Source organism: Mixophyes fleayi, chromosome 1 (assembly GCF_038048845.1).
Source record: "Mixophyes fleayi isolate aMixFle1 chromosome 1, aMixFle1.hap1, whole genome shotgun sequence".
NCBI classification, from domain to species: domain Eukaryota; kingdom Metazoa; phylum Chordata; class Amphibia; order Anura; family Limnodynastidae; genus Mixophyes; species Mixophyes fleayi.
Window position 1 is genome coordinate 68,078,432 of NC_134402.1, and position 27,587 is coordinate 68,106,018.

Here is a 27,587-nt window from a genome sequence, read left to right on the forward strand (position 1 = left end):
GCTGCTTGAACTTCAGAGCAGGCAGTTTGGAGATCAACAACAAAAACATCCTGCTTCTTTCAGCTTGCTTGTTGGATGGAAGGAGATGTTATGCAAAAAAAAATCTTTGCTCTCCAAAGTATTTGCAACATTATATTTCACTATCTGGGACAATGGGTAGGCCATGTAAATGAAAAACATCTTTATAGAATAGCTCAGCAAGAAAGGAAACATTTGGGAGTCCCTCAATGGGACAAAGTGGTAGTAAAGTTTTTGGAAGAAGGAAGGATCTTTAATGAAATCCATAAAAATATGAGTCAATGGCTTGTTGGGCACAACAAGAGGCTAATGAGGAACTACAGGTGACTGCAGTTCATGTAGTACAGGTTCAGAAAAATGCTTTCACATTTTTATGGCCACCAGAAAATCGCTGAGGATAATCTGTTTTCTTGACTCCCCAAATCTCAAAGACATGGACCCAGGAGAACAACTATTCTTGTGATATTTTAGGAAGTGAGTGGATTCCTACTAAAGTTCGGAGTCTCCATAATCAAAGGAATGGGAGAAAGCAATCGCTTTTACATTTTTTGCTTCAATAAAGTTGTCAGAGATAGCCACCTCTGTCGGCTCCCTGATCTAATATATGATCATATATTCAATCACTAAAACAATATATCACCTCTATTTCGTCAGGAAACCACTCCTGACTACCTTTACCTGTCACAAACCGCACTATGTGCACTCGTGATTTGGAAGCATATTGCAAAAGGATACACAGGATTCCAGCCTGAATTTCACCATCACCTCTCTCTAAGGTTGCAGATTTAATTAGTCCCTCTCCAACACAGGCACCCGCTTCCACAATTCTCACACCCTTTGGTTCTGCTACCATCTATGTATAAGTTCCATAGAACATCTATGACTTAATTATCCAATTGCACACACTCTGTACTCTGGTAGCAAAAACAGTGGTATCTAAACGGTAAACACAGCCAAGCAATCTATCTCTTCTAAACAAGCAGGGAATTTGTTTATTGCAATAAGGACAGCACTTATTAAATTTTAGATTTAATATACAAAAAGTACAATGCTAATAAGTTATAAAACAATTAATAAAGATGCCAATATGTACAGCAAAACAGATTTAAAAATTAAAAGACAAAATTTCAGAATATCAACTTACATACATTTTGTATAAAATGCGCCACGAGAAATTGGCACCTTTCCCCCTTCCAGGGGTTGCGGTCTCCAGAAGGGGTCTGTGATACCGTTAACAATCACAATTTACATTTCCTTGTTTTAATTCCCAATGCTAAAATGTGACCTACATTTCCTGGGATGTGTCACACAGACTCAATTTTATTGTTTTTAAATCCAATACATATTTACAAGTCTCCAGATACCAAACATCAGTAGGTCCAGTGTATTAGGTGAGCTGATACTCTTTTTCTCACATACAGACAGACAGCTTTATTCGATGTTTGGGCTGCACTTCATCATACTATTTATAAATATGTGGTTGATCACTAATTCTGTTGATTTTAAGTGTTATTTTGGAAACTGAAATATATTTGCCTATATAAAATATAGCACATCATCATGGGGTCTCCTTGTGTAATACAACATGTTGAGCAGTTCCTAAAAGTCTATTCCCCATCCTATATCAGGGCATAAGCTTACCCCAAGAGATCTGTGAAGCTGCTCAGCTTTCCCTAACGGTGACGCTGTTATGTTTTAACACAGAGGTGGGCAGAGCCACCAAATAAACACAGACCAGTACTTCTGGCTTCATATTTTACAGCTTAGCATAAAATCTCAAATTATCAATGAATTAATTTGATATACAATTTGATATACAATAGTTACACTGCAGTCGCTTATGCTTCATTCCTCTCAGTGAGTGTTATTGGTTAATACTTATAACTGTAATTCCCCTATGTTCACTACAAAGGTATGCTAGCAGAAAGTGCAGATGGGAGAAACAGAGTGCCTAGCAAGCATTCATTTACTGAGCCCTTTGGAGGCACAATACAATTTGAGAATTAGTCTAAATGGTGGTGGGGTATGATCCACCCTTCAACAGGTATCTGTCAGGCGCCGTCCCTGTGTCTTCTCATCTACACAGGGACGGGCGCCTGCTTCCGTCTCTCTTTTCATGTCTGGTTGCTCGGCAACCAGATGCACTTCCTACTCTCTCACGCACGCCCCATTTCTAAGCAATGGGACGCTACACTAGGTCCCGGCAGCGGTGTTCCACGTCACCGCCGCTGGTAATTAGACCCCTCCTGTCCTATATAATCTGGCCTCTGGCACCAGACTAGTGCCAGAGTATTGGGTCCCCCTGCTCCTCCGGTATTTTCCCTGCATTCTGATTTACTCCAGTGTTTTGCCCGGCTATTGTACCTGACCCATCTGTGCTTGCTCCCTTTGGCTGATCCTGATTCCAGTGTTTGACCCGGATTGTTGACTATGTTTTCGGATTCTCATTTGGTACAGTTACTGCCCGTGTTGTTTGACCCGGATTGCCTGACACCTCTTCCATCTACGCTTCACCGATTACTCTCTCTGAGGACCGCGACCCGCATGTCTCCCGCAGCTAAGCCCAAAATCCCTTGCGGGGGGCCCTGGCGAAGACCTGGGACAGGTTAGACTCCACACCTCTTTGCTGAGTAGCGCTAAAATCAGTAAGCAACCCCTCCAGTTACCTAAGTACGTGACAGTATCTCAATGGGTGCTAAGATAGAAGGGAGAGGTCCAAAGTTCCTGGGCTTGGGCTTCTCCTGGGGCAATGTGGTGGCAATGATGGGTGGGGTGCATGGGGTCCTGGCATCATTCGCGAATTCATGGTCCCATCTGTGCTGGATTGTGGGGTTATGGTGGAAGGTGACAGATCTCTAGGTCATGTGGACAGCACAGGCTTTTGCCAAAGCTGTGTACACAGCCTAAAGAGGCGGTCCACACTTTCACAACATCCCTAGGCTGCGTGTGGAACAGCAGGTTTTGTCAAGGCTGTGCGTGCAGCCTAGGGAGTTTTGGGGCTGGAAGTGGCCACAATGGGGCCTGAAGAGGGTCTTGGCAGCCCTGGTTTCTCCATTCCATCACAGTAATTTTAGTTAGGTATAGAATGGATGGTAAGTTCAGCGCTCCCTAAGTGGTAGTGTATATATAGCAGCCTCTTAGGATCAGGGATATGGGGACGGGATAGGGGGCAAATGGGAAAGGGGATAAGTAGAAGGAACAGTGGGTAGCTCAACCCTTGATAAAGTAAATTATAGTAATAGTAAATCCTTTGGGCGCTTGACAGATATGTTTATATCATATACATTTATTAAAGTGCAAAATACATACAATGAGTTGCAACTCAGTTTCAAAACAATCACAATAATGCAAGGGTGCCTGCTAGAACATTGACATCCAAAGCAACAATGTCATCAAATGATGTAATACCGCTAAGATATTTGTAAACAATGTTCAGGATAAATTGTCCACAATGCTGCAGAACCCTGTAAACAGTAATTGCACAATACCGCTGCTTTAATGACTCCATGGTGTCAGTCCATATTCCAAATGGATAGCAGTGAAAAAGTCTTGTACAAATCCTTAGTTGAGAAGCAGGGCAGATATGTCCATCGGGAAAAAGACCGGATATAAGGGGCTGGTAACGGACTTACCCTTAAGTAGAGCAGGGCTACAGCTGTGCTGAAAAAGACTTGCTGTGTACCTGGCTAGCTCCCGTCCGTGTAAGCTTGTTTCTGTGGGGACGCCCAAGCGTCCTGCTGCCAGGCTGACGTCTCGATTCTCCGAGAGTAGATGTGCGCATGCTCATGCGGGTCTAGATTGCCGCTGACCGAGCGGTGATGAAGTGAAGTCCACAATCTAAACGATATCCATCTCAATTTAGCAGGATCCTTCAAAATGAATAAAACCAACGCGTTTCGCCCTGGTGGCTTCCTCAGGGATCGTATAAATTGGGGACAATCGGAAACAAGCTTACACGGACGGGAGAAAAATATGCTAATAATATCACCAATTGCACAACAAAATGTGTAGCAACAAGTCTGTTTTACAGTTAAAGCAACACACAAATTTGACTTTGTACAAACCAGTTCTTATCTTATGACAATTAAATTATTTAGGATATTTGTTATATGGTATATTTAAAACTAAAGCTGCAAGACGTGACCAGATAATTGTACATGTAAATGCTTTACACTGACAACTTTAAATTAGTATCAGTGGGTGGTCAACTTGCATCAGTGTCTGTCAGTCAGACTAAATAGTCAATCAAGAATGTAACAGTTTGGCTATTAAAAATAATAAAAAGGTAGATCTAGTTCTGTCACAGCTGTCTGTCTGTCTGTCCAGAAAGTTTATAGCCAACACAAGACCCTATAAGTCTGGCTGTGTTTGTGAAAATTACCTGGCATAGTTACATATTACTACAGATAAGACATTGATAGAGACATACTACAGTATAAATATTGTTATAGTGTTTTCTGTAATGAGACAAATTATGTTACACTATTATAGCAAAACACTCTATTTCTTGAATTGTACTTAAGCGTTTGGGACTTTGGTCAAACTATCATAATGCCACGTCTACATATTTACATCATTTCCTTAGGAATGTATTTATGAAAGTAGTGTACAAGAAATTCTTTATATGGTCCGGTTAAAATTCATCCAAAACAAAAGAACAAACAGCCAGCTGGACAAATTCTATCATAACTAATAAAACGCTACATTAATAATAATATTAATAAATAAAAAAGTTGAACTGTTACTGAGACTGTACTTGGCTTCTTTCTTTTTTTTTTTTTGAGGCATTTTTAAGATACATTTTTGTGATGTTGAGCAAGACATACATTTTTTTAAAACATTAACAAAATGTCATTGGAGATCAAGAAAGAGAGGAGTAAGGGAAGAGCACTGACAAAGTGCATAAAAAAAGGTGCTCCCTGGCTCATTTACTTAGCCCTGTATCACTTTATGAGCTTGATGTCTACTTTGATTTCCCAGTGGAAAATGTATAGACTATGACTGTTTGTGAAGTCTTAACATATGTATTGAGTGTATTGTGGTTGATTTTATCACACAACTAACAAAGTGGTCAGCTATAACTTTATCACGTGGCACAAAAACAGTGGCTCATCACTTTCTGCCAGGGTGCTAAGTTACTAGTCTCAGTAGTTGTCCTTTGGCACAGTAGTTTTACCACCACTTTTCATGCTCTATCAGTCCACTTCTCTCTGATCTCAGGACCAGAGAGTAGTGCAAAGCAGGCCACTCAATGTGACAATTTTATAAGTTCATTTACGGAATTTCATGTAGACAAACCTTTGGTGGATGAAGAACCCGTTCAGCTTCAGTGTTAGGCACTGTTCCCGCATCACGGCCATAGAATGGGGATGGCTGTCTGACACTTCCGGCCGAGGGAGCTCTCATGCCAGGCAACAGATAAGCAGCTTCCGTTGGTCGTCTTGGCGCCTCCTGAGCAGGCGCAGTACCGCGCCGCATTGCTAGGCAACGGAACGCTATTCTGGCTAACAATAATTATGTACATACCTCTACCGGATTTTCTCCTTTATTCACAGCATTTAGCAGACATCCTGTTCTTCCCAGTCTGGCCGAGGTTCCTGTTTCTTCGGTTACCTTAGTTGATACCTTAATTCACTATTTCTCCCGGATCTGGAGTCTGACTCAAACAAAACTTTTGTAGACTTCTCGATGCTACAAATGATCTGCCGATCTTTATCGCAAGAATCTGACGGTACTTCAAGTGGGGGCTCGCGTATGGCTAGCCACTTGCAATTTTAAGCTTCAAGTCCCTTCTATGAAGTTGGCTCCTCGATTCATTGGTCCATTTTTATTAATCCGGTCTCTTACAAATTACGCTTACCCACTTCTCTTAAGATCCACAACACTTTTCATATTTCGTTACTTAAACCCTTGGTCATCAATGAATTCTTAAAAGAACCTTCCCCTCCTCCTCCTGTCAAGACCTCGATTGGTGAAGAATATGATGTAGAAACTATTCTGGACTTCTGTCTTCTTCAGGGTAAGACTCAGTTCCTGGTCTATTGGAAGGGCTACGGGCCGGAGGAGAGATCATGAGTTGATAAAGAGGGCCTACATGTCCCTCGTCTATTGTCTGAAATCATGAAGAGATCTGTTTCCAGCCCATTTCAGAAAAGGAGAGAGGGGGGAGTACTGTCAGGCACCGCGTCAACAATGGTTCCATCTCCTGCAGAACAAGTCCAGTTCGGTTGCAGGTAGGAGTTCTCCATACAGTGTGGATCAAGTTCCTCATTCTCCCACAACCCATCCAATCATCCTGGAGTTACCATGGCTAAGTATGTATACACCGCAGTTTGACTGGACTCGAGCCCAAGTGATTTTTTGGGGTTCCTTCTGCATGGAACATTGCCTGTCCAAGGTCCTTCCTTGTACTTCTCAGATTCCTTGTTTTTCCCTTTCTTCCCAAATGGTTCTCCCTGAACCCTATATGGAGTTTCTGGATGTCTTTAGTAAAGCAGCTTGCCTCCTCATCTTCCATGGGATTGTCCTATCGACCTTATTCCTGGTAAAGTCATTCCCAAAGGACGTGTCTTTCCTCATTTTCTGCCCGAGACTAAAGCCATGTCCGAGTATATATCCGAGAACCTTCAGCAAGGAAATCTTTTTCTCTGGCAGGAGCAGGGTTCTTCTTCGTGAAAAAGAAGGATGGTTCTTTGAGACTGTGTATTGATTATCGTCTTCTGAATGCAATCACGGTCAAAAAACGTTATTCTCACCCCTGATTCCAGAATTATTTGACCGCATTCATGGTGCCCAAATATTTTCCAAGTTGGACCTCAGAGGAGCCTATAACTATATACGCATTCGTAAAGGTGACGAATGGAAGCCGCCTTCAATACATTGTGATGACCACTTCAAGTACCTTGTGATGCCCTTTGGGCTCTGTAATGCCACTGCGGTATTCCAAGAATTTGTAAATTAAATTTTTCGAGACCTGCTATTCCACACCATGGTAGTTTATTTGGATGATATTCTCATTTTTTTCTCCTGATCTCATCACCCATTGCAAGCAAGTCAAGGAGGTCCTCTCTCGGCTACAGTCTAATCACCTTTACTTCAAACTTGAAAAATGTCTGTTCGAGCTCTTTCAGGTGCCCTTTTTGTGGTATCTTGTCTCTGGGTCAGGCCTTCAAATGGATTCGGTGAAGGTGGAATCTATTCTTAACTGGCCTCAACCCAGTGGCGTGAAAGCCACTCAACGCTTTATTGGGTTTGTTAATTACTATCACCAGTTTATTAAAGGATTCACTACATTAATTGCTCCTATTACCTCTGTCACGAACGCACAGCCTGTCCCAGATACAGCAATCTGAACAGCTGGCCCTGACTGGCATCACCTTAGCTAATTAACAATGAATACACCACCACAAATGATTTATTATGGTGGCCTTACGTTCACCAGAACCACTTATTAATGTTTCACACTTAAATCACATACACATGTAGCATGAGCCTCCCTGGGCTTCGCAAGTTCACAAAGAATCACAGAGAAATACGCTAGATTAAATATGTTTAATCTGAAAAATATTTCCAAGGATTATTTACAAAAATTAATAACAAGACATAGAAAATGTTGCACAAATGAGTTTCAGAAAATAAAGCAGGAAATAAAATCAGAGTTACTACTTACTAGTTAAGACCTGATATGTGAGGAAACACAATTGAGAAGCATGGGACATTTCAGTCTTGAGAGACTCCCTCAAAAAATGAACATGTACTACTGATACAAGGAATTTTATTTTCACCTAAGTTAGATGGATGCCCAAAGTGACAAAGGGCTTTCAAAGTAAATTATGGATGTCCTGTGACCTGGCATTTCACAAGACCTGAGTTATCACCGCTGTTCGTTCGGCCTGTCTAAGTCTTACTCCTCTGCATACACAAACTACTCAGAGATCTTATGTGTCTCCGGGCCTGGCTAGTTTCAAAAGACCATTGACACTTGCCTAGGTCAGTCTCAGGTCAGTTAACAAAATACACTTTGAAAGGTTACATAAAATATTCACAGTGTTATACATAAATTCAACAGAAAATAATAATCAGTTATTAGATAAACTACATTTCGTCACAACCTCTCTTACCAGAAATGGGTGTTCTTGTAATGTCTGGCCTTCAGATGTAGTGACTGCCTTTAAGATTCTCTAAGAGGATTTTAAGAAGATTCTCTAAGAGGAATGGCGCTATCTCCTTGAAGGTGCTTAACATCCAGCTACTGTCATGACCCATCACAAGAATCTGCCTTAATCCTTGCCAAGCCCGTTGGTCCTTATTTTTCTCACGCTTTGATCTAATCTTGATCTATTGCACAGGTACAAAATACTTAATAGCTGATGCCTTGTCCAGATCTTTTGATTTCTCTGTTATCACTTCCTACTCTGCTCCCCATCCCATTCTAAATCCAATTAAGGTTGTCGCCTTAACAGGTTTATCAGTGAAAACTCCCCCTGTTGAGCGCTCTTTTTTAAGTCCTCACCTCCTTTCCAAAGTCATGAAGTGGGCCCAAAACTATTGCCCTTCTGTCAAGACATTATTGGTGGCCCTCTCTTGGTCTCGACGTCTGCAAGTATATGCAAGTCTGCTATACCTGCGCCAGGCACAAGGTTCCCAGGCAATCACCCTCTGGTCTTCTGCAACCTCTTCCTACTCCAGACTCCCCATGGTCGATCATTTCCATGGATTTTATAACAGAATTACCTCAGAGTCACTGCTAAAATATCATTTGGGTGGTGGTGGACCGATGCTCAAAAATGGCTCATTTTATTCCGTGTAATGGACTACCTTCCTCATCTGAACTTGCTCATCTATTCATAAACAACATATTCCATCTCCACAGTTGCCCCCAAGAGATCATCTTGGACCATGGGGTGCAGTTTATTTCAATATTCTGGAGGTTCTTTTTGTAAGAATCTGGGGATCAATCTAAAATTTGCCTCCGGTTACCATCCACAGACGAACGGTCAAACTGAACGGGTAAACCAAGACCTAGAGGCCTTTCTGCAGTTTTATTAATCTGAACACTAATTGTCCTGCAGTGATCTCCTTTGCTGAGCCGAGTTTGTTCACAATAATCATGGGCATACCTCTTCCGCATTTTCTCCTTTCTTCACAGTATTTGGCAGACATCCTGTTCTTCCCAGTCTGGCCGAGGTTCCTGTTTCTTCGATTCCCGCAGTCGACACCTTAATTCATGATTTCTCCCAGATCTGGAGGCTGACTCAAACAATACTTTCGTAGACTTCTCGATGCTACAAATGATCTGCCGATCTTCATCGTAAGAATCTGCTTGTACTTTAAGAGGGGGATCGCGTATGGCTAGCCTTTTGCAATTTTAAGCTTCAAGTCCCTTCTATGAAGTTGGCTCCTCGATTCATTGGTTCATTTTTATCTCACAAGTTATTAATCCGGTCTCTTACAAATTACGCTTACCCTCTTCTCTTAAGATCCACAACACTTTCAATATTTTGTTACTTAAACTCTTGGTCATCAATGATTTCTTTAAAGAACCTTCCCCTCCTGCTCCTGTCAAGGAGCAGGAGGTGAAGAATATGAAGTAGAAACTATTCTGGACCCCCGTTTCATTCGGGGTAAGACTCAGTTCCTGGTCCATTGGAAGGGCCGGGGGAGAGATAATGGGTTGATAAAGAGGATCTACATGTCCCTTGTTTAATATCTGAATTCATGAAGAGATCTGTTTCCAGCCAATTTCAGAATTGGAGAAAGGGGGGGCAGAGAGGGGGGGGGGGTACATGACTCTGATAGCACTAGGGTGCCTGAGTACAGGCCTTTTCCTGCTTCTAGCGTTCCATGTGTTGTGCTTCTTCTATTGACCTCCAGTTTGACCCTTCTTGTTCTGTGAGCATTCCGAATCCTGATTCAGTTTGCTTGTTCTTCTGGTTTGACTTCGGCTATTCTGACCATTCCTTTGGTTCTCCCTCTGTTTTGTGCTGTTTGATTGGCTTGACCAGGATTGTCCTGACCACCTGCATCTCTACTGCACTGGTAACTGTCCTGGAGAACTGCGAGGTGCTAACCCTATGCAACAAAGTCCAAACCTCCTTGGGTAGGTCCCTGGTGAATACCGGGGGTGTGTTAGACTCTGCGCCTCCTTACACAGTTTCGCCAATACCAGTTAGTAGCTCCATCCAATTCACAGTCCTGACATTCAGTCAGTGTGTGGAATCATTGCGCAGAAGGAAATATTGTTCAACTATTCTGCCCAGCCACCAAATTAGTGGACATATGAAAATGTGACCTTTACATGTGTTGTCAAGGTGGTCACAGGGCAGGATGCGTTAAGGAGCATCTGCCTGTATGGTAGCCAGTAGCTCGAAAGCAGAATTCCTCTAGGATGCTTAAGTGATATAAAAATGCTCAGTGGTTGAAAGGTAATAGCTCACAATAACATGTGCAATAAAATGAATATATCACAGATCTAATCTGACTCCATTTGATAGATACAATACGTCACATGTATGTTCTTGTGATGGGGCCTCTTAATGTATTTTCCTCTAATTTACATTTTTTTTTATTGGACAATGCTGCAAATCAAGTGCAGTACAATTTCAGCTTTCTGACAAGCCATGCACTAAGGAGGATCAGAGGCTTTAGGATATAGACTCTTTTTCTCCCTGAAAATATTTGAATCAATTTGATGTTTCAGTAATGCTCCTAAGACATCCCTGAAACACCTCTTTGTTCACTTGAATGGGATTCTTAACTAAACAAAGCTCACAAATTCAGATTGCTAAATGTGTTTCATATGTTTTATTAACATTGTAAAATGCAGTATAGGAAATTAAATGAGTTATTTTAAAATAAAAGCTAAAAATATTCACTGAATTAATACTAAAATAATCTCATTATGAATAAATATGACACGCTAAATCATGCATAGACTTAGTAAGGAGCTTACAAAGGAAGAATACTAAATAATAATAATAATAATAATAATAATAATAAAAATAATAATAATAATATTGTAATGATTTGTTTTTTTAATTATTAATAACATTAACATTATTATTATAATACTTATTATTTGTAATGATACTAAAAAAATCAATACAATGGTAAAACAAAGGGAAATAGAAAATAAAAACACAGAAAGAGTGCTACAATAATGGACGAGTACATAATCACAACAACAAAAAACAATTAATTAAGTCAGAAGAAGTTAAACCTTTTTATTCAATAAGCACTGACAGTCAATATTAATGTCTCTCCAGGGGATGAACAGACATGAGAAAACAGCAGTACATAGAGTGTATGCTGCACCCATAACCCATGCAAAAATGGTATTACTTGATTAAAATCCTTTGCACCAATTACATTGATGAATTATTATCCCATTCATTTTCATGCATGCTTTGACAGCCCTGATGTCTATTGTGTCACGTCAATTAAGCTAGTTTAAATTCAAACCATAATGCATCTGAGATTGATGTTTGGCAATGAGGCACATATCATATGTAGCCTCATAATAAACTAAATTGCACTGTAGACAAGATGCTAATTTGTCACATATCCAATTACCTCTGCACAGTGTGCTACTGTTTGTGTTTATTCACAGTATGAATTTACAAACAGGTTTCTGCATCATTTTAATTGCAAATGATGAAATGATGCTGGTAAGGTCTGTACATTACTGTGATCGCTATTTGTATCATTGTTGAAGAACAGCAGGCAGTATTATACACACTATATTTGTCTTCATTTATAACACTCTTGTAATAAATAAAACACTTGAAAAACAAACATGGACCACTTTTAAATTTTATTAAGCATGCATCCAAATAGTCTTTTATGGGAGAATATCTGAAGCATTTCATACATCAAACATTCTCCTTAAATACCCCTTCATTCACATGGATGGAATTCTAAAAAAAAAGGAACTTACATAAATGACTATGTGCTCATTTTCTACGCCTGTACCTGGAGTAAACGAAATTCAGATTGCCTAATTTTTTCATACTATAGTATTTTTAAAAAACCCGTAAATAAAACATATGTCTGAGCAAAGTCCACATATGCCACTAATGAAGATATTGTGAAAAAAAAACCAATACATAACAATTTTCTACAGCAGATGTATAAACTCTATGGCTGTCTCTCCAAAGTTACAGAAATATAATCCCACAATGGGACTTGTAATTCAACAATAGCTTGGGAGTCACATGTTGCATAACCCTGTGCTACAGCATTCTATATCCATACTGCATTAGTAGTAGTATCATAAGGCATGCTGTGCAAGGATAATAATAAAACACTATAGCAATTAAAAGAGTCAATGTAAAAATGGATTGTATAATTATGGCAAACATTGCAATTGAAGCTTTCCTTACCTTTGTCATGTTAGTGCAGGCAGAAAGGAAGGCAGTCTGGAGACTATTACTGTTCTTTCATTTCTCACTACTTACTAGGAAATCATATTAAGATCCTCAACACAGTTAGACAGGGTGGGTCTCTGTCATGTAGTTAGGAGAGAGCATAAAGGAACATGCCTGGAGATAATGATGTCACAGACATGGGATGCACTTTAACTTTATTATCGCTAGCTTTTAACTGATTGCTTTCCTAATTATATCATTTGCTTAGCACTGGCTGGGAAAGTAAGGCAGTTTTCCAGTGCATGCTCACTCCCACACACAATACTCTAAGCCAATTACTGCATAAGCTGCACTTTAGTGTTCCGATTAAATGTTCCCATTCCACTGGTACCATAACTCTCCTTGACCTTAGGGTATCACATTGTGGCCCTGTAGCCAGGCTGCAGCTGGCCTAACAAACATAAATAAGGAATAGATATAGCAGTTATGCACTGAATTTTACTTGCAGTGTTTTTCCATGCAAATATTCTACTGTCTTGGTAGAGGCAGAAGACGTGTGCTGTCCAGCACTGGTGCAACTAGAAGTCCCAGCATGCCCTGCAAGCTACATTTGTATCAACTTTAAATTTCAGTGCACAAATAAGCTATCAAGTATTTGTGTGCTACATGGAAAAACAGTCAGTATTTATTTAACCTATGTGCAAAACAGAATGCTAATTTGCACCCCTTGCATTGTAACATGGTTTTGTCCAAGAGACTGAAATAAGAAGTTTCTCAAGTTAAGATCCTTAATGAATCAGGCCCTAGAATCTGATTGGTTGCCATAGGCAACATCTCCACTTTTCAAACCCACCGGAAAATCGCAGCTTGCTAAATTTAACCCTTTGAGAGTAATGATCTTCAATTACCACGAGATGCATTGTAAATGTGAAAAAGAAACAATCGTGTATTATTGAAAAGACTTTGTTGGACCACTTAGTTTAACACTTGAAGGCTCAAGTTTGAGTTATTTCTATTGATATAATCTGTCAGTTACTGGATTTTAGACATTTTTGCTGTCGATATTATATGTGTGATATGAAGTTTGACACATTTGTGTGTTGTAGGGTTTGGCTGGATGTGCCACAAGAAATTAAAGTTATAGGTGAAAAGTCTAAAAAACGTTTTAAAGCTATGTAATGTGGATGGCACATTAATTTTATTATTGTTATAACATTAAAGATAAATGGATAACATTAACCTTGTTTTTTCATCATTTTCATGAGCTCATGCTTATTTATCTCTATACCTTAAAAGGGTTCTGTTATGAAGATATGAATTATGTGTCACAAAAAAGAAAAAAGGTTGGAAACCACTGGTGTAAAATTTCCACTGCAGTCTTTTGGGTGCCATATACGTTAAAACAACCATAAAATAATATTTTCATAAGGCTTGTTAACCTGGGATCGTCAGGAGTCTACATGCTAGAAAAATAAGCATTCTGGGAGATCATTTATGAACTGGAACTTTTAAAATGCGACTATCTACATAATGCACATATAAGCGCACACTCGCATTCCACTTGTTGGAACTACCCCATAAAAATGTTCTGTGTGACCTTTTGTGGGTCTAAGAAGATATGCACATGGTGACATGAGCAACAACAGCTTCAAATTCCTACCTACTACCATTTTAGGACTTAAGGCTAGATTTACTAAGCTGCGGGTTTCAAAAAGTGGGGATGTTGCCTATAGCAACCAATCAGATTCTAGCTGTTATTTTGTGGAAGGTACTAAATAAATGAAAGCTAGAATCTGATTGGTTGCTATATGCAACATCCCCAGTTTCTCAAACCCGCAGCTTAGTAAATCTAGCCCTTAATCTTTCATTCATCCAATCATTTTCCTCATAGAATATTGCTTTATTGAGCTTCAATGAAATCCAGGTCATAACAGTGAGGAAACTTTGGCACTATCTGTATTGCATCCACCACAATCATATATTTCAATATTTCTATTAGACTAGTAAAATAGTGGCCAAAAATCTGCTTTCTAGTCAAAAGCTTGTGCCTAGCTGCCATTCAGCAAGGAACAGCTTGATTCACCCAATTTCAGTCACCTTCTCCAACAAGAAGATAAAATGTTTGCAAACCTCACTCTGTAACCACCGCCATCATGTTGAACTTATCCATGGGGTTAAGTATAAACAGAAGTATTTGCAAAAATAGCAGCTTGACATTACACAACATTATTTGCATAGTGGGCCCACATTTTTTCAGCCTTATAAATTTTATTTCCAGTGACAAAATTTGGACTGTCCTGGGAAAATCAGGATATGTGAGAGTGATATTAGAAGTCTTATATTATATGCTATAGTTGTAGGTCTTCCGCATACAGGGCCTGATAAAACATAATTAAATTGCGTTTTTTTTTTAAAAACGCACATAAATTGGGGAAATACACACATCCATATTCAACAAGAAGCAGATCTGAAGAAACGTCTCTTATTGAATATGGGTCTAGGTATGCTCTGCTCTAAAGGCAACACACTGCAATATACGTCCAATATATATCTGGAATTTAAAGTCCCAGCAAATGCACTGAAAAGAAAAGTGTATTGAATTAATGTCACCTGTTAATAGCATACACATAACAACAAAACATTAACAAAAATGTAAACAAATTTCAACCCTAGCTCCATAAAATAAATTTATAGAGATGTTATTAATGTCTACTGTACATAAAATGCATTTTTACAGTTGCTGCTGATTGCAAACACATGTTCTAGCATGTATACGTAACTGTCATCACTATCACTCAGCCCTTTCACCTGACCTGTAGCTGGTGCAAGTGACACGACAGAAAAACACGTATCTTAGTGATGTCCAAAGCTTGAATTGGATGCTGCTGCGTGCACTCAAACTTGGCACGTCTTTACTGTACATTGACAACTTGCATACGCCCATTTCCCCTTCCCCATAATTTCACATGCTGTCATAAGGGTGCATTGCACTCAAAGATAAATTGGATGGTCTTGCATCCACCAACTTATGGTCTGGTATGTGCAAAGCGATTTTACGCAAAACACTTCACATATCGGCATTTACCTTCCTTAATAAATCAGGCCCACATTGTATAAGGGACTGCTGAGTGGTGGGGATTTATAAATGTCTGCATGAAAAGGATTGATGATCCTTATTTGCTGTGTACATGCAGTTCATTCTGCTTCTGAAATGTAGGAACAGTGTTCACAAAATGAACATAACTGGTTATTAATAGCTGTGTGCTGAAGAAAAAGGAGCTAAGACCCAGCTAAGGCATATTTATAGCAGAAATCCAAATCTGAGCTCATAAACTAATTTATTAGTCCCCTGTGATGAAAAAAGGAAATCAATAAGTTAAAAGCAATGCTTGCCTATTAATTCAATAAATCAACTGCAGTATCATGAAGCTTCTAAGTGCACAGAAAGCCACATCACGTATGTACATAAATATGAATATATTTGGTTTGAAAATGTGGAATAGTTTTCTGCTTATAAAGGGTTATTTCACCATATGTACTAAACAGATCCCCAGTGCTGACTCTCTACCTTTCCCCAAGCAGTCTGGGGTCTATAATTGATGCTACAGAATTCTTGAAAGTGTCAGGCGCCGTCCGCACGGCCGCCTGACTGTGTGATCGCGCGTCTGGTTGCTAGGCAACCAGACGCGTCATTTCCGGATTCCCCCTGCCATCCATTTCCCCCGCAGTATGACGCGCCCCGTTGCTAGGCAACGGGACGCTATGTATTCCCGGCGGCAGGCATGACAGCGCTCAGCGCTGAAGCTGATTGGATCCTCACATTATTTAAACCCCTTCCTGTCCTCTAGTCAGTGCCAGAGTATCAGGTCTTCCTGCCTCCAGCGTTTCTGTGTACCAGTTGCTATATTGTTCCTGACCTTCCTCGTGCTGCCTGTGACCCTTTTGACCCGGACCGTTTGACCACCCCTATCTGGATTCTGCCTTTGTACTGCGCTCCCTGAAGATTACCGACTCGGCTTGCCTCACCATTCTTCTGGATTTCCCTTTTGTACCTCCTCTACCTGAACGTTGCTGAACCGGCCTGTCTGACACCCCCTTGTATCTCGCTGTGGACTCTAGGAAGGACCGCGACCTGCGTGTCCCTGCAGCGGAGTCCATACTTCCTTGCGGGGGTTCCTGGTGAATACCAGGGGCACGTTAGACTCCGCGCCTTCCTCTGAGTTGCGCCAACAACAGCAGGTACCTCCTACCAGTCATACACCCACTAACAGTCGTGACAGTATACTCTGGCCATGACAACGGAGGGGTCTGGTGAACCGTCTGCTCGTGACCTACTTCTGCATTTGGCCCAACGAGTGGAGCAACAAGAAGCAGCCCAAGCGCATCTTCTACAATGTGTCCAAGGGATTGCTACCCGCTTCGATACATTTCAGAATGCTGCACCCGCTACACCAGCCATAACCTCTGCGGCATCCACAGCATCCAGTGTGGTTACGGTCTCTACAGCGGCCTCCGGTGTACGCATCCCGACACCCGAAAAGTTTGACGGTGATCCCAAGAAGTGCAGGGGCTTTCTGAACCAATGTGCCATCCAATTTGAGTGCAACCCAGGGGCCTTTTCTTCAGAACGCACCAAAGTAGCTTTTCTCATCTCCCTCCTCAGTGGTCAAGCCCTTGCCTGGGCCTCACCTTTATGGGAACAAGGGGGTCCACTTCTTCATAACTCCAACTCTTTCATTGAAGCTTTCAGGAAAGTCTTCGATGATCCCGGAAGAGTTGCTTCTGCAGCTACCAGCTTGTTAAACCTCCGCCAAGGTGACCTGTCCGTGGGGCAATACGCAGTTCAATTCCGAACCCTGGCTTCCGAGTTAAAATGGAATAACGAAGCACTGGTGGCAACCTTTTGGCAAGGTCTGGTGGACCGGATTAAAGATGAGTTAATTTCCAGAGAACTCCCGGCTGAGTTAGATTCTCTCATCTCCATGTGCATCAAGGTGGATTTGCGTTACCAAGAGCGCACGCAGGAACGCTCTCCTGGCAAACGGTTCATACCACGGCTAGCACCCCAGTTCCAAAATCCCATCCTGCCAGTGGACGAACCAATGCAAGTAGGACGCTCTAAATTATCCCTTGAAGAGAGGGAGAGACGCTTCAAACAACGCCTGTGTCTGTATTGTGGAGATCCGGGACACCTGCTAAGAGTTTGTCCCAAGAAACCGGGAAACTCTTCCTCCTAAACGGTGGCGGGGAGGCCGTTTTAGGAGAATCCACAGTTGCTCCCTATGCTAAAGAAAATTCTCCAGAATTTCAGATGGCTGTCATCCTGAGCACCCCCAAGGGTACCTTTTCCACCACGGCCTTTGTGGACTCCGGCTCCTCCGGGAACTTCATTTCGGCGGATCTAGCTTCGCAGCTCCAAATACCTCTGAACCCATTGCCCCAACCGTTATCTCTGACGGCAGTCGACGGAAGTCGTGTCACTCACGGCTCCATCTCCTCCGTGACTTCTCCTGTTCGGTTGAGGGTAGGAGTACTTCACAGCGAAATGATCCAACTTTTGGTGTTGCCGAGGTCCATTAATCCCCTCATCTTGGGGCTACCATGGCTGAGAAGACATTCTCCTCAGATGGATTGGGACCACGCTCAAGTTATGTCATGGGGTGAAGGATGTCGCTTTGAATGTCTGTCTAGAGTCTTGCCTCCTAAATGTCAAGTAATGGCTCAGTCCGAGCTAACCCACCTTCCTGAGGCCTATATGGAATTCCAGGATGTATTCAGTAAAGTGGAAGCGGAGATCTTGCCTCCTCATCGTCCCTGGGATTGCGCTATTGTTTTATCTCCTGACCAACCCATCCCCAAAGGGCGGACCTACCCTTTATCTCGTCCAGAGACGTCAGCCATGTCTCAATATATTTCAGAAAACCTGAAACGGGGATTTATCCGCAAATCTACTTCCCCAGCGGGTGCAGGGTTTTTTTTTGTTAAGAAGAAGGATGGGTCTCTCCGACCTTGTATTGATTATCGTCCTCTCAACCGCATCACTGTCAAAAATCGATATCCACTACCTCTCATCTCCGACCTCTTTGATAAACTCAGTGGATCTCAAATCTTTTCCAAATTAGATCTCCGTGGGGCCTATAATTTAATTCGCATCAAGGAAGGAGACGAATGGAAAACGGCCTTTAACACCAGAGATGGACATTTCGAGTACCTGGTGATGCCCTTCGGCCTCTGCAACGCCCCAGCCATCTTCCAAACCTTCGTTAACGATATCTTTCATGACCTGTTATACACTTCTGTGGTAGTATATCTAGACGATATATTAATATTTTCTAAAGATCTGAAGACTCATCGGGAACAAGTAAAGGAGGTCTTACGTAGACTTCGGAAACACCACCTCTATTGCAAGCTGGAGAAATGTGTGTTTGAGATTAGTCAGGTATCTTTTCTTGGTTTCATCGTGTCGAGTCAAGGTCTTTGTATGGATCCCACCAAGGTGTCAGCTATTCTGGACTGGCCTCAGCCACAAGGCCTTAAAGCCATTCAAAGGTTCATCGGCTTTGCAAACTATTATCGCCAATTTATTCAGGGATTCTCCACCATTATAGCCCCCATTACAGCGTTAACCAGGAAGACTGCCAACCCTAGGGTCTGGTCTTCGGAGGCCATGTCTGCCTTCATAACGTTAAAGAAAGCATTCTCTTCAGCCCCAGTTCTGTCCCAGCCAGATCAAGAACGACCTTTCTTCCTAGAGGTAGATGCATCCTCAGTAGGCATTGGGGCGGTGCTTTTTCAAGAGTCTCCGGCTGGCTCACACAACCCGTGTGGGTTTTTCTCCAGACGATTTCTTCCCAGCGAATGTAATTATGGAATAGGGGACAAGGAATTACTGGCCATCAAGGCGGCTCTGGAGGAGTGGCGACATCTGTTGGAGGGGGCTATATTTCCTGTTACTGTGTTTACCGACCATCGGAATCTAGTGTTCATTCAAGAGGCTCGTTGCCTTAATCCTCGGCAAGCCCGCTGGGCATCCTTCTTTGCTCGATTTGACATGAAACTCACATTCTGCCCGGGAGCCAAGAATGGACGTGCCGATGCATTATCTCGCTCATTTGACGATTCCGATCGTTTAAGACCATTGGTTCCGCAGCATATTATTGATCCTTCTAATATCGTAGCCCTTACTAGGACCAAAACGTCCTCTCCTCCTCCAGGCCGGTCATTTGTGGAACCCCATCTCCGGTTCAAGACCCTGCAGTGGGCTCATTCATCCCGCATTGCCGGCCATGCTGGAATAAAGAAGACAACATCGCTGCTTTGCCGACGCTTCTGGTGGCCTAATGTACGTGCCGATATTGAGAGATTTATTGCTTCCTGCACTACTTGTGCTCAACACAAAACTTGTAGAAGAGTCCCGGCAGGCCTTCTTCGTCCACTTCCTATCCCCGATGCTCCTTGGGAAAGTGTGGCCATGGATTTTATCACAGACCTACCCCTCAGTGCAGGGTTTACCACTATCTGGGTGGTTATTGATCGATTTTCGAAGATGGCACATTTTATTCCTCTAACTGGACTGCCCACGGCCAGTCGTCTGGCAGATATCTTTATCAAGGAGATATTCAGACTACATGGGTGCCCGAAGGAGATCATTTCGGACCGCGGAGTCCAATTTACATCCCAGTTTTGGAGAACCTTTTGTAAAAGAGTAAACATAGAATTGAAATTCTCTTCGGGATACCATCCGCAAACCAACGGACAGACGGAGCGAATCAATCAGGATCTCGAGACATTCCTCCGCTGTTTTACCTCCGACAACCAGAATAAATGGTCTCAATTCCTTCCTTGGGCGGAGTTCTCCCATAATCAACACATTCATGAGTCTACCGGATTCTCTCCGTTCTTTATTGTATACGGAAGTCACCCTGTGTTTCCGGATCCTTTTCCAGTATCCTCTTCACCGGTTCCAGCCGTAGATACTCTTTATCGGGAATTTTCTCTCATTTGGGCTAAGACTAAGACGGCTTTACTCAAGGCTACTCAGCATCACAAGATCTTTGCAGATCGTCATCGGAGGGCCACTCCTCTCTTAAAGGTGGGAGACCAGGTATGGCTATCCACCCGGGACCTAAGACTAAAGGTTCCTTCTATGAAGATGGCTCCTCGATTTATTGGCCCGTACACCATCATGCAAGTCATTAATCCTGTATGCTTCAAATTGAAACTTCCTCCTTCTCTGAGATGTCATAATACTTTTCATGTCTCATTACTACGACCACTGGTACTTAATAAATTCTATCGACCTCCCGGTCGTCCCCCACCAATACAAACCTCTTATGGAACTGAATTCGAAGTCAGTCGGATCTTGGCCTCTCGCATTCTTCGTGGCAAACAGCAATTTCTGGTCCATTGGAAAGGATTTGGCCCAGAGGAGAGATCATGGGTGGACAAGCAGGACTTTCACGCTCCTAGAATTCTTAAAAAGTTCCTTCAAACAGGAGGAGGAAGAGGAGGGTATACTGTCAGGCGCCGTCCGCACGGCCGCCTGACTGTGTGATCGCGCGTCTGGTTGCTAGGCAACCAGACGCGTCATTTCCGGATTCCCCCTGCCATCCATTTCCCCCGCAGTATGACGCGCCCCGTTGCTAGGCAACGGGACGCTATGTATTCCCGGCGGCAGGCATGACAGCGCTCAGCGCTGAAGCTGATTGGATCCTCACATTATTTAAACCCCTTCCTGTCCTCTAGTCAGTGCCAGAGTATCAGGTCTTCCTGCCTCCAGCGTTTCTGTGTACCAGTTGCTATATTGTTCCTGACCTTCCTCGTGCTGCCTGTGACCCTTTTGACCCGGACCGTTTGACCACCCCTATCTGGATTCTGCCTTTGTACTGCGCTCCCTGAAGATTACCGACTCGGCTTGCCTCACCATTCTTCTGGATTTCCCTTTTGTACCTCCTCTACCTGAACGTTGCTGAACCGGCCTGTCTGACACCCCCTTGTATCTCGCTGTGGACTCTAGGAAGGACCGCGACCTGCGTGTCCCTGCAGCGGAGTCCATACTTCCTTGCGGGGGTTCCTGGTGAATACCAGGGGCACGTTAGACTCCGCGCCTTCCTCTGAGTTGCGCCAACAACAGCAGGTACCTCCTACCAGTCATACACCCACTAACAGTCGTGACAGAAAGATAGTGGTTGGGAAAGCATCTCGCTAACTGAAGAAATAGGCTGACTCTCATAAAGTCATGTATCATATGCAATGAATATAATATAGGACAAAGCTTATTGGGAGCTGACAAGACATAGGTGGACTTTCTTATGCTGATTGTATAGCATTCTTGTAAACTAAAATCCTGTACTCTTATAATAAACATTGAAGGCATTATTGTACTGCTTAGCAACTTCGTAACTGAATGGTTTCCCCCCTTCGTGACAATTTTCACATGTTGTCGTCTGATTTACAAGAAATACCTTTTTATTTCTTATTTCATAAACGTTAATGCAATGTTATGCTGCTTTTTCCTAATAGTGAGATAAATACTTGATTAGTGAAAAAAACTCAAAATTTTGAACAATTACCGTTTTCCATAATTGTTTTACTTTTGCATATCTTGTCATATGTATGCACACTTCTGTGAGAAATTTGAGCATATGGTCTCTTTGGAAGTTCAGGTAACTCATCTTAAGCAGACCATTGCCAACCTGGAGAAGAGTTTACAGCTCACCGTTGATGCCTTATCTGAGCAGGGTGTTGCAGAGACAGAAGAGGATGCACAAGTAGGCAGCTGGGTAACAGTTACTAGGGGTAGCAGATGGAGGAAGAGGCAGGCCAGTTCTGAGCTCAGCAATCCCAGTAGATTTGCCAGATTGGATGAAGATACTGTGGAAGGCAGTTCAGAATTGGCAGAGTTGGGTGAGACTGCTTTATCTAGCAACAAGGGGAACGGTCTCTCCAGCATAGTGGGGACCAAAGTTACTCAGGGACTCAGGCAGATTGTGGTTGTAGGGGATTCAATTATTAGGAGGGTAGATAGGGCAATCTGTTACCGGGACCGCGCATGCGTGTGTTGTCTCCCGGGTGCTTGGGCTCTGCATATTGCAAATTGGGTGGATAGATTGTTGGGAGGGGCTGGGAATGACCTGGCGGTTTTGGTGCATGTTGGCACCAATGACCGAGTTAGAGGAAAATGGGGTTTTCTAAAGAATGATTTCAGGGACATAGGTCACAAACTTACGACAAGGACATCCAAGGTACTATTTTCCAAAATGCTATCTGTGCCATGCGCTAGTCCAAAGAGGCTGCGGGAGATTAGGAAGGGTAATATGTTGCTAAAAGATTGGTGTAGGAAGGAGGGTTTTGGATTCTTAGAGCACTGGGCTGATTTCTCAGTCAGTTGTCATCTTTATCGTTGAGATGGGTTGCACCTGAAGGAGGAGGGGACTGTTGTGCTAGGGGAGAGGATGGTTAGAAGTTTGGAGGAGATTTGAAACTAGGCTTCTGGGATTGGGTGCAGGGGGGGGGCAAGCAAGTATTTATGGGATAGACATTTAGAGTAGTAAGGAGGAATTTAACAATAGTCAAGGGGGTGGAGAGGGGGGAAAGGGAAGCATAGCCGATAAGGAGAGGCCCTTTTTAAAGCAAAAATAAATGCCTAAGGGAGTTAATAGACTTAAGTGTATGCTTGCAAATGCAAGAAGCCTGACAGGTAAAATGGGGGAGTTAGAACTTGTAGCAATGAATGAGCAGTATGATATTATAGGTATTCCAGAGAGCTGGTAGGATGATACACATGACTGGGCAGTCAACTTGGAAGGCTATACTCTCTTCAGGAGGGATAGGGTAAATAAATGGGAGGAGGAGTATGTCTTATATTAAGCCATAGTTAAAACCAAGTATTCAGGAAGTTATTTATGAGAATATTGGTGATAATATAGAGGCATTGTGGGTGGAAATATCCAATGGAGAAAATACTTTGGAGAAGTTGCTGATAGAGATATGCTATAAGTCCCCAAATATTAGTATGATTAAGGAAGCCCAACTTCAACAGCAAATAGATTGATTGGAGTACTGAGACCTGCCATACATCTAGGGGAAATAAGTTTCTGAGCACGTTAAAAGACCATTACATGTCCCAATTAGTAGAGGAACCAACTAGGAAACGGACTATACTGGAACTAGTAATAACAACTAATGTAGACAAAATATCAAAACTTCAAATATGGGAACACTTGGGAAACAGTGATCATAATATGGTCTCATTTGGAATTAATTTCCAGAAGCAACGGTATAAGGGATCAACTAGGACTTTAAACATTAGAAAGGCAAATTTTAAGATGCTAAACGAGTCTATAAAGTGCATAGACTGGGATAAATTATTTGAAGGAAAAAATACGGTAGAAAAACGGGCTGTCTTTAAAATATTGTTGGAAACATACACGTATAAGTTCATTCCTATGGGAAATAAATGTAAAAGAATTAAGTCTAAACCAATGTGGCTAAATAAAAGGTAAGATAAGAATTGCAAGGGAAGAAGCGTGCATTTAAATTGTTTAAGTCTGAAGGGTCTGAGGAGTCCTTCCGTAGGTAAAAGGAATGTAATAAAATATGCAGAAAGGAAATTAAATATGCTAAATTAGAAAATGAAAAACAAGTTGCAAAAGAAAGTAAGACAAACCCCAAAAAGTTTTCAAGTATATAAATGGCAAAAGGATTTAAATAGATAATATAGGACCCATAAGAAGTGAGATGGGGGAATTAATAAATGATAGTAAGGAAAAAGCAGAGGTATTAAACACTTTCTTTTCTTCAGTATTTACTAAAGGGGAACAAATGGTAGGAGTAATACATAAAAACGGAAATGAAACCTTAGCATTAATTAATACTTGACTGACAAAGGAAGAAGTCCAAAGGCGACTGAAGAATATTAAGAAAAATAAAGCTCCAGGTCCAGATGGCATACATCCAAGGGTTCTTATGGAGCTAAACTCAGAAATAGTTAGACAGCTATTCTTAATTTTCATAGATTCAATCTCAACAGGCTCAGTACCAAGGGATTAGCGAAAAGCAGAAGTGGTGCCACTGTTTAAAAAGGAAATGAGATCACAACCAGGGAATTATAGACCTGTAAGCCTGACATCAATAGTGGGGAAACTAATGGAAGGAATATTAAAGGATAGTATTCAGGATTACTTGGTGCGCAAGAAGATTATTAGTGGGAATCAGAATGGATTTGTGAGGGATAGGTCATGCCAAAATAAGCTAATTAGATACTATGAGGAAGTTAGTGGGAACTTAGGCCAGGGCAGCACAGTAGATGTGGTCTACTTAGATTTTGCAAAAGCCTTTGGTAGTGTGCCACACACAAGGTTGGTTTACAAAATAAGGGAACTGGGTCTAGGAAACATCATTTGTACTTGGATCTAAAACTGGTTAGAGAATAGGAAACAGAGAGTTGTGATAAATGGAACATTTTCTAATTGTTCAAAAGTCTTAAGTGGTGTACCGCAAGGTTCTGTGCTGGGGCTACTCCTTTTTAATATATTTATAAATGACCTTGGTAATGGCTTAGAGAGTAAAGTTTACATTTTTGCAGATGACACTAAACTCAGTAAGGTAATAAAATCAGAGCAAGATGTAGTTTCTCTACAGAGGGACTTATATAAACTGGAGGACTGGGTGGCCAAATGGAATATAAGGTTTAACATAGATAAATGTAAGGTTATGCATTTAGGGATCAAAAACAAGTACGCAATATATCAATTAATGGGATTAATTTAGGGGAATCTATAATGGAAAAGGATTTGGGAGAGCTCATAGACAGTAGATTTAACAATAGTGCTCAATGTCAAGCAGCAGCTGCAAGGGCAAATAAAGTATTGGTATGCATAAAAAGGGGCATAGATGCAAGGAAAGGCAGTGTAAAATTGCCACTGTATAAATTGTTGGTAAGACCTCATCTTCAGTATGCATTACAGTTCTGAGCACCACTCTATAAAAAAGATATTTTGGAACTAGAAAGAGTTCTGAGAAGGGCAACAAAATTAATAAAGGGTATGGAGTCATTAAGTTATAAGGAAAGATTAGCCAGTTTAGGCGTGTTTACTTTAGAAAAGAGACATCTAAGAGGAGATATGATTACTATGTACAAATACATTAAGGGTCAATACAAATAACTTTTATGGGAACTTTTTACCCCAAGGACTATATACAGGACAGGCAATCACCCCCTACGGTTAGAGGAGAGGAGGTTTCAAAACCAGCCAAGGAAGGGGTTCTTTACTGTAAGGCAGTCAAGATATGGAATTTACTACAGGGAAAGTTGTGACGCCAGATTCAAAATTTATGTTTAAGAAAGGGTTAGATGAATTTGACGAAGAAAAGAGTATCTAGGTATACGACCGTTAATTAAAATGAAGAATAGCAGTGGATATAGGGAAAAAGTAGGACTACAATATTGGATCTGAAGGGATTTCTCCCGATTGAAACAGATTGGCGGTTGCTTAATCCGGATCAATTTCAAATGAGGGATCGCAGGTGATCCAAAATAGGTTGAACTTGATGGACTGGTGTCTTTTTTCAACCTCATCAACTATGTTACTATGTTACTTTTATGCAGATAGTTTTACCCCAAATATATATCACAAATTGTAATAGGCAAAATATATTTCTTCTAAGTGTAGAAGTATAGAGCACAAATTGTTCTTAAAAGATTTTTATATGCTGGGCATATTACATATTGTTTATTTATTTTATTTGACTGAAATCTGTAAGAGCTACAGTTTTTTATTTTTTATCCAGATAAAACCAATTCCAAGAACCCAGTTAGACAGCTGGCAATTTAACCTCAGAAGGAAAAACATTTTTGTTGAACCCATATTGACAAGCAGATTAATTCCCTGGATCAATAAAACTGCCAATCTTTGAGCAATCTAGAATTCTCTTATGTTTTCAATACACTGTTACCCAAATCTGTACCTCATATTCACAATGCAGAGTAACCATAACTTACACAATGGTAAAACTATGTTCTATCTTCTATCCCTACAGTATTTTATTAACTCTTGTGGTTAAAGTGCTGATTCTCAATTTTCTTTTTACATCCCAGATCTCTGATTTCCTAATTTTATCCCATTTAGTATATTGGAAGCATAACTGTTATAATTGTTACCATGGCCTATGTGTAGTACCTTATGTTTATCCACATTTACAATTATTTGTCATCACTTGCCTGATGTAATTACTATTTTATCCAAATATTTATGTAGCAAATTACTCTGGGCCATCTACAAAATTGCAATAGGGAGGAATGAAGTTGCATCAAATTTAGCAGTGGATCAGGCCTTTTGCAAAAGTGCAAAGTTCTGCAAACGCAATCTTTCAGTTTCGGTTTTGCTTCACCATTCCACGCAATGGCCAATGCGCACTGTGTGTGTATATTTATTTAGCAGAATTTATAGTCTATAAATAGAATTGGGGCATTCAGTTTTATTATTCTGCTGTGTGGGTGCTTAAAGTGGGACTGGGAACACTGAAGACCAAATTCCACTGATGAAAACTGGAAAGTTTTGCAGCCAAATACTTAAAAGGTTGAATACAAAAAAGTGAATGACAGGTCTTAAATCTGACTTTAGTCCAGTGTGATAACCCTAACTTTTTTGTGCCAGTCTGTGATTATAAGAATTGTAAATGTTAGTGGGTTCTTGGAAATTACAGAGGCAGTTTGTTGCATCCACAAATTCCAAAATCCAAGGTATCAATGTATCTTCAGTCTTTCAATATTACCAAAGCAAAATCCTCACACAGGTTTGGGCATAAGTAATATTTTTCACTTGTGTTTTAGAGACCAATTCTGTTAATTGTTGCCATCTTTGTCTTGTTTTTGGGTATTCCATATGAACTTCTTAGGTGAACAAAAGAAAGTACACGGACTGTAACTTGGAAAATCAATGCTGTCACATTTAGGATTCCTGTCAAGATATAATTATCGGTTTTGAACTCTTTTCTGGTTTTACCCTTATTAACTTGGACTTTAGCACCATTAGCTCATCACATTTTTTTTATTTATGTATTTTAGCAGAGTTGTGTGGATGAAACTCTAAGTTGAGCGAACTGCAATAAAGGGATACGAAGGCGCTATAAATATAAACTTAGTTAACTTGGATCAAGTGTAGGGAAGTGATAACCCACACAAAAGACAGAAACCAATATAAA

The 27,587-nt window shown here is 41.3% G+C and overlaps 1 protein-coding gene and 1 long non-coding RNA gene across 2 annotated transcripts in view; one reads left to right on the forward strand and one right to left on the reverse strand.

Annotated features, from left to right (window-relative positions):
• DLC1 (DLC1 Rho GTPase activating protein) overlaps positions 1-12,536 on the reverse strand; it is a 393,767-nt gene extending 381,231 nt beyond the window's left edge. Inside the window, exon 1 of the mRNA XM_075196165.1 lies at positions 12,399-12,536. The gene's annotated coding sequence lies outside the window, so the exon portion shown is untranslated. The remainder of the gene's footprint in view (positions 1-12,398) is intronic.
• The window catches only part of LOC142138991 (uncharacterized), a 77,775-nt gene that overhangs the window by 41,519 nt on the left and 8,669 nt on the right, over positions 1-27,587 (forward strand). The window lies entirely within an intron of this gene.